The sequence below is a fragment of the Saccostrea cucullata genome, unplaced genomic scaffold, assembly GCF_032062105.1.
Source record: "Saccostrea cucullata isolate Sc308-1 unplaced genomic scaffold, CSIRO_AGI_Scuc_v1 ctg11666, whole genome shotgun sequence".
Lineage (NCBI taxonomy): Eukaryota > Metazoa > Mollusca > Bivalvia > Ostreida > Ostreidae > Saccostrea > Saccostrea cuccullata.
This window is the reverse complement of record NW_026936504.1, coordinates 56,475-63,989: the sequence shown is the minus strand read 5'-3', so window position 1 is coordinate 63,989 and position 7,515 is coordinate 56,475. Positions and strand designations below refer to the sequence as shown.

General features: G+C 36.4%; 1 pseudogene; it reads right to left on the bottom strand.

The window, feature by feature from the left end:
• Positions 1-3,968: 3,968 nt before the first annotated feature.
• Positions 3,969-7,217, bottom strand: LOC134245730 (uncharacterized; annotated as a pseudogene).
• Between the last annotated feature and the right edge of the window lie 298 nt (positions 7,218-7,515).

Here is a 7,515-nt window from a genome sequence, read left to right as displayed (position 1 = left end):
GAAATTCTTTCAAAATGCTACTCCTCCTACAGTTTTAATTAGTCTGTTTCCAATATAACTTGGCACACAAGTAGACTACACTAAGATACATAATTCTGTGTATCGGTTTTTGATTTCGATGAACGGTGTTGTCGTGGTTACTAAAAATAGAAATTTCTGTGAAATTCTTTCAAAATGCTACTCCTTCTACAGTTTTAGTCTGATTTCAATATAACCTGGCACACAAGTAGACTACACTAAGATACACAATTCTGTATATCGGTTTTTGATTTCAATGAACGGTGTTGCCGTGGTTACTAAAAATAGAAATTTCTGTGAAATTCTTTCAAAATGCTACTCCTTCTACAGTTTTAGTCTGATTTCAATATAACTTGGCACACAAGTAGACTACACTAAGATACACAATTCTGTGTATCGGTTTTTGATTTCGATGAACGGTGTTGCCGTGGTTACTAAAAATAGAAATTTCTGTGAAATTCTTACAAAATGCTACTCCTTCTACAGTTTTAGTCTGATTTCAATATAACTTGGCACACAAGTAGACTACAATAAGATACATAATTCTTTGTATCAGTTTTTGATTTCGATGAACGGTGTTGCCCTGGTTATAGAAATTTCTGTGAAATTCTTTCAAAATGCTTCTCCTCCTACAGTTTTGGTCTGATTTCAATATAACTTGGCACACAAGTAGACTACACTTAGATACATAATTCTGTGTATCGGTTTTTGATTTCGATGAACGGTGTTGCCGTGGTTACTAAAAATAGAAATTTCTGTGAAATTCTTTCAAAATGCTACTCCTTCTACAGTTTTAGTCTGATTTTAATATAACTTGGCACACAAGTAGACTACACTAAGATACATAATTCTGTGTATCGGTTTTTGATTTCGATGAACGGTGTTGCCGTGGTTACTAAAAACAGAAATTTCTGTGAAATTCTTTCAAATTGCGACTCCAAATACAATTTTAGTGTGATTATAATATAAATGTGGCATGCAAGTAGACTGCACTAAGAACATAAAGAGACTTAACCCCCTTCCCCGCAGTCACGCATTTTAACGCATATACCATTTCCTATTTCTAACGCAAAATCACACATATACCGTTTCCCCGCAATCACACATTTTCACGCACTTTAAAAAGTTCATTAAATCTTAAATTTTATGCCAATATCCTTCTTTTTCATACTTGCAAAAATCTCATAAGATAAGAAAAGTAATATTTGTATCAAAATATTACGTCATAGTATTATTTACTCTAAACTTTAGAGAAATGTGTACCACGCTATAAGGTCCTTGCGGGGAAATGGTAAATTTCTATTTCTATGATGGGAACATTAAGTGTATGTTGCATAACAGTTCAGTAAAATGTAAAGGGTTAATTAAGGATCATTATTCTATTTATTGCTGTTGAAAAGTTTCAATTTCCAACTGCTTAAGTACTTTTCTCTTCCTTTGCTATAAGTACAAACCAGTAGAGCTTCAGTCTCGACAGAGACTTCTGGTTGCAAATTGCTTTAACTGGACAAATGTCTGAGTCATCTGAATATGAGCCGTAGAATCGCAAGCGTTGCAGGAATTTACCTCTGATCCCGCAACTACTCCCTTAAGTAATTCGTCGTACTCTTGGACCAAATGATCAAAATGTTTTTCTGCTTCAAATTAATGGCACATTTAGCCAAAAACAGCTTATGATATTCGAAGAACTTGGTGGGCCAGATGTTGTTTATTTCTATTATGTGTGTTAAATACCCATCAAGTTCATTTTGCCTCCAGGGTATGCTGTTGGGACACACATGATTCGATCATATGTTATGGCAGAAAGCTGTAACAATTTCACTGATAGTCAAATTTCTACTCAAATGGTTATCTGGCCTGTCTTCTTTTTTCTCCATTTGAAAAGAGGGAATTAATAGCGCACACAGATTGACATCATCACCTCTTAGAATCTTCTTATGTAGATCTGTCGAAACCAAATCAACATTGCCAACTTGTTTTGAAGATACCACCATATTATTGTGATGCAATATAGAAAAATGAGAATGAGTACCTGAATATCCTGTGGCTCCACTTGTTGCAGGTGTAGGTGTGTGGTAGGCACTTCTATCAGATTCACACATATATTCGATTCAGTGACTGTATTCTGTAACGCTGTATTAAATTTCTATAAAGGGTTGTCTTCTTTTTATACGCCCGTCTTAAGACGGGACGTATTATGTTATAGGCTTCGTGTCCGTCTGTCTGTCCGTCTGTCTGTTAGCTTTTTCGTTTCCGGCTCAAAACTTTAATACTACTAGGCCTAGGATTATCAAACTTTGTCATCTGATGCATCTTGGGTAGAAGGTGTGTCGCGCACAAAAAGTAGGTCGCTCTGACCTTTAATTAAGAAGTTATAGCCAAATATGGAAAAATCCTTTCCGGCCCATAACTAGAAAACCATAAGACCTACAATCATCAAACGTGGCCAGTTTATGCATCTTAGGTAGAAGGTGTGTCGCGACCTATTTCAAGGTCACTGTGACCTTTAATTTAAGTGAATTTAAAAAAAAAAAAAGTGTCTTTTTACTATTCATTTACACATCCCAAATAATGTAAGAGTATTGCACTGTTCTTATTAAAAAAGTGTTAAATCAAGAAAATACTTATTTTTTAAAGCATATACTTGACAGCAGTCTAAAACAAATGTAATGTATGTTAGAGAAATCCCATGTCTCCCATGAGTGTAATTATCAAGCACTGGTCAAGAAGAATTTTGATAACAGAAAATTGCATGTCAAATTAGAGAGAAATTAATGGGTTTTGAGTGTGAGGAGCTAACAGACAGAGCATTGGTGTTATCTTTATCCCCTGAGAATTGGGCAAATGGGTAAGCCTGTTTGATTAAAAATAGCTCTTGTTGACTAGCTTAAGTTTTAAAATGAATTTGATGAAAAGTAATTAAAACTAATTTGATATTTCATAATAGACTAATCTGATATTATGTAATATTATTAATTTAAAAACTAATTTTAAAAAAAATTTATAGTAGATAGTGCAGACCCACTCATCTCTTGGTAGTAATGAGTAGACAAGTATCCAGTTATAGATTAATTAATGAGTTCAATGTAGGAATGCTAGCTGTCTCAGTCACTCTGATTAAGCAGCCCTTTGGGGATTAGACAGAAGAACTGCTGGTCAGTTTATAACATATGTCATTTGATGGCCAGCCTTTTCTTTTCAAAATTAATTTGGTATAGATTAAGTTGTTAAGACTAATTTGATGATGGGCATTCAGTTTATAACATATGTCATTTGATGGCCAGCCTTTTCTTTTCAAAATTAATTTGGTATAGATTAAGTTGTTAAGACTAATTTGATGATGGGCATTTGACAAGGTTTAACGAAACCAGCACAGAAATCTATCAGTGATGTAATATTTATTATAATTGATGCCTACATCACAGGGGATGGATAAATATTTTAAGGAATGGAAAAATCATCAAAATCTTAGAATCAAGGTTGATGTGATTTTCTTGCACCTAAACTGTTCAAGAAAATTGTAATTTTTTGACGGGCGTATCATGCTGTAGCGCGGCACTTTATTCTTTGTCTTTCTGTAGTAACGACGTTACAGTATTTTGTAAGGCCATACAGGACTGTGCCATCATTTGCAAAGTGGTAAACAATGCTTGTTGTCCGTCATTGTTGTTTTCATTCACGTCATTTTTGCTCAAGTCTATTTCCCGCGGTCAGTCAGTCACATGGTCTCTTTTGTTTTCATTGTATAACTGCATGTCTTAACACTGTCATGGGCAATCCCTTTGGAACCGCAATTCCCAAACCATTTAACTTCTCACGCAATTCTGTAACAGCTAGTCCAATTCAAAGGATTGTTTCTGTCTAAGTTTCGCGACATATTCAGTGTTTTCCCCAGAAAATTTTTGATGCATGGGGTAAGTTTGCCTGAATCGGAATGCAGTATTTAGTATTTATACAAAAATTTTTCTATTCTTTCCCATAGCAAAACTAATTGCACTTTTCTCAAAATCAAACTTTTCAAGAGGTTGTCCTTCACATGAAATGTTCACTAAGCAGTTTAACACTTTCTGTCCCAATCTGTTTCTTAATGGAGTCTTAAGTCTTTTCAAGCAGGAAAACATCTCTCACAGTCTGCTGTAGAAACGGGTAGCACAAGTCCAATGGCAGCAAATTTGGCCATACATGGAAATAGACGGTGCCCAACTTTACAATCTTCTGAAGGGTTGGTCTAAATCCCATGCCCTTACACTCCTTGTAAAGAAGTTGCTCAAGTCCCTCCCACTCTGAGTAGACATCTTCTTTCATGCCAATGGATGGAAATTTCTCATCCAGTGTCTTCAAGTTAATTTTATAAGAAAGTAAGCAAGGAGTAATAAGTAGCAGGCAATGAGTTCCAAAAAGTCTTAGTTTTTAGCTCTACTGGTCAGAGACCAGAAGAGCTTATGCGATAGTAATGCGTCCGTCGTCCGTCCGTCTGTCTGTCTGTCTGTCCGTCTGTCTGTAAACAATTTTTCAAAATGCTACTCCTCCTACAATTTTACTCTGATTTCAATATTACTTGGCACACAAGTAGACTACACTAAGATACATAGAATAGTGCATCGGTTTTTGATTTCGGTGATCGGTGTTGCCATGGTTACTAAAAATAGAATTCTCTGTGAAATTCCTTTAAAACACTACTCCTTCCACAGTTTTGGTCTGATTTCAATATTACTTGGCACACAAGTAGACTACACTAGGATACATAGAATAGTGCATCGGTTTTTAATTTCGATGAACGGTGTTGCCATGGTTACTAAAAATAGAATTTTCTGTGAAATTCCTTTAAAACGCTACTCCTTCTACAGTTTTGGTCTGATTTCAATATAACTTGGCACACAAGTAGACTACACTAAGATACATAGAATAGTGCATCGGTTTTTGATTTCGATGAACGGTGTTGCCATGGTTACTAAAAATAGAATTTTCTGTGAAATTCCTTTAAAACGCTACTCCTTCTACAATTTTAGTCTGATTTCAATATAACTTGGCACACAAGTAGACTACACTAAGATACATAGAATAGTGCATTGGTTTTTGATTTCGATGAACGGTGTTGCCATGGTTACTAAAAATAGAATTTTCTGTGAAATTCCTTTAAAACGCTACTCCTTCTACAGTTTTGGTCTGATTTCAATATAACTTGGCACACAAGTAGACTACACTAAGATACATAGAATAGTGCATCGGTTTTTGATTTCGATGAACGGTGTTGCCATGGTTACTAAAAGTAGAATTTTCTGTAAATTCCTTTAAAAAGCTACTCCTTCTACAGTTTTGGTCTGATTTCAATATAACTTGGCACACAAGTAGACTACACTAGGATACATAGAATAGTGCATCGGTTTTTGATTTCGATGAACGGTGTTGCCATGGTTACTAAAAATAGAATTTTCTGTGAAATTCCTTTAAAACGCTACTCCTTCTACAGTTTTGGTCTGATTTCAATATAACCTGGCACACAAGTAGACTACACTAAGATGCATAGAATAGTGCATTTGTTTTTGATTTCGATGAACGGTGTTGCCATGGTTACTAAAAATAGAATTTCCTGTGAAATTCCTTTAAAACGCTACTCCTTCTACAGTTTTAGTTTGATTTCAAAATAAGTTTGCACACAAGTAGACTACACAGAGATACATAAAACAGTGCAATGGTTTTTGATAAGTACAAACCAGTAGAGCTACAGTCTCGACAGAGACTTCTGGTTACTTTCTACAACTAATATATGTATTACACATATAACATTTTAAATAATTTTTCATACTATGTTATCCCAATGATGAATAAAAAAAATGATACAAAGTTTTAAACATTACCTTTTTGTACACAACAAGAAAATAATCATAATATTTTATCTATTTCATTACCTGCAGTTTTGTTTGATGAATCCAGTCATGTTCTGATGGATCATCACCTAGTAGATCTAGATCCAGTAAGGTGAGGGCCTCTAGGACTGGATTATCAGGAAATCTGTCTTGGAGATTTTCAATCACATTCTGAAGTAGGGAACATACACCTGGTCATGAAATGTGGCTAAGTTTTCAGGTTCTCCTTTAACTCCATATTCTTTCAGATCATCCAGAACTTGTGGTAGGGCATTCATATGTTGTTTATGTTGGAAAGAAACCAGAAGAAGTCTGAATGAATGTACAAAGCTAGTTTATTAATCAACACTACAACATTCCAGAACACATCTATTAAACATATACACTAAAATGTAACACAAAATACACGTTACTTTGGCATCAGTAGGGGCAGACTCAGCCATTAATTCCAATAGCTAACAACCAGTTCAAGACAGCAGTCCAGTCGCAGGAGCCGGAAGAAAGGTACAGCTCAATTGTACCAGTCAACTCGGTGTAACTAGTGAGTCTTGAGACTAGCCCTACTTCCAGTGGATCTCAAATCTGTGTAGCAGCTGTGGAAGGCTTTGAGAAACCTGTTCCGGGCTACAAGAGCCAGAAGAGAACCATGGAAGGATGTTGATACCTTATTAACTCGGTGTAACTTCCTATAAAGTATTAGCATATATAGAAAAGTCATGTTGCATTGGATTTCTACATGGGGAAGTCACAAGAGTCGGAAAATAAGATATTAGTGTCCAAAAATTCCCAAATCTTTTTTCTTAACTTTTCAGTGACTACGTCTATGTGTGAGAGAGAGTCTGACGGGATGCCAAATTCAGTTCTAGGTAATGTGTACCCACCTGTAGTTGGACCCTTCATTGCCGGTTGTTGACGAATAGCCGCCATTGCTGTGTCCATTGAGTGGTCATCTGTTTTGCTGTTCTTCTTTTCGGCCACCAAACTCATGACTGTGTTTTGAAGCCCGAGTACTGTCTGTTGCATGCTCTGCATGGTGTTCAGCATGCTGCAGACTATGTCACTGTTCGAGGAGGCCGCCATATTAGGTAAATTGGCTCTCAATCCTGATGCAACATTGGTTGATGCGCTAGATCTTGATCCTTCCCCCGATGGTGTTTGGCTTGAAATTGTTGCTCTGGTCGTTTCAATACTGTTAGTATTCCCTGGAGTTGGTTCCGTACTCAGAGGCACAATCACGGCATTTGCGACTTCCTCTTCCCTCGATTCAACGCTTATCCGGGCATCTGCGTTCGCTGGGGTTATTCCTCGATTCTCCTGATATAGTTTCTTCATTACAACTTCCCCAATGTGGCAGGGACACTAATACCCAGCTTAGCCAGTTCCTCGATATATCGTTGGGTTGTCCAATTGTTTGTGTTGCTCTCATCCCAGTGTTTAGATGGGGTAGGACGTCGACGACTTCGAGTGCTGTCAGCCATGATTTGAAACTTGATCCTCGGTGTCCGAAATGTACAGTGTCCACAATCTTATTGATTTGTAACTGTTTCACGATCACTAATTCACAAAAAACACATATCACGACATTTTGTTAGCGTACCGTGTTTATTAGGTATAATATTTGAAAGTCCGT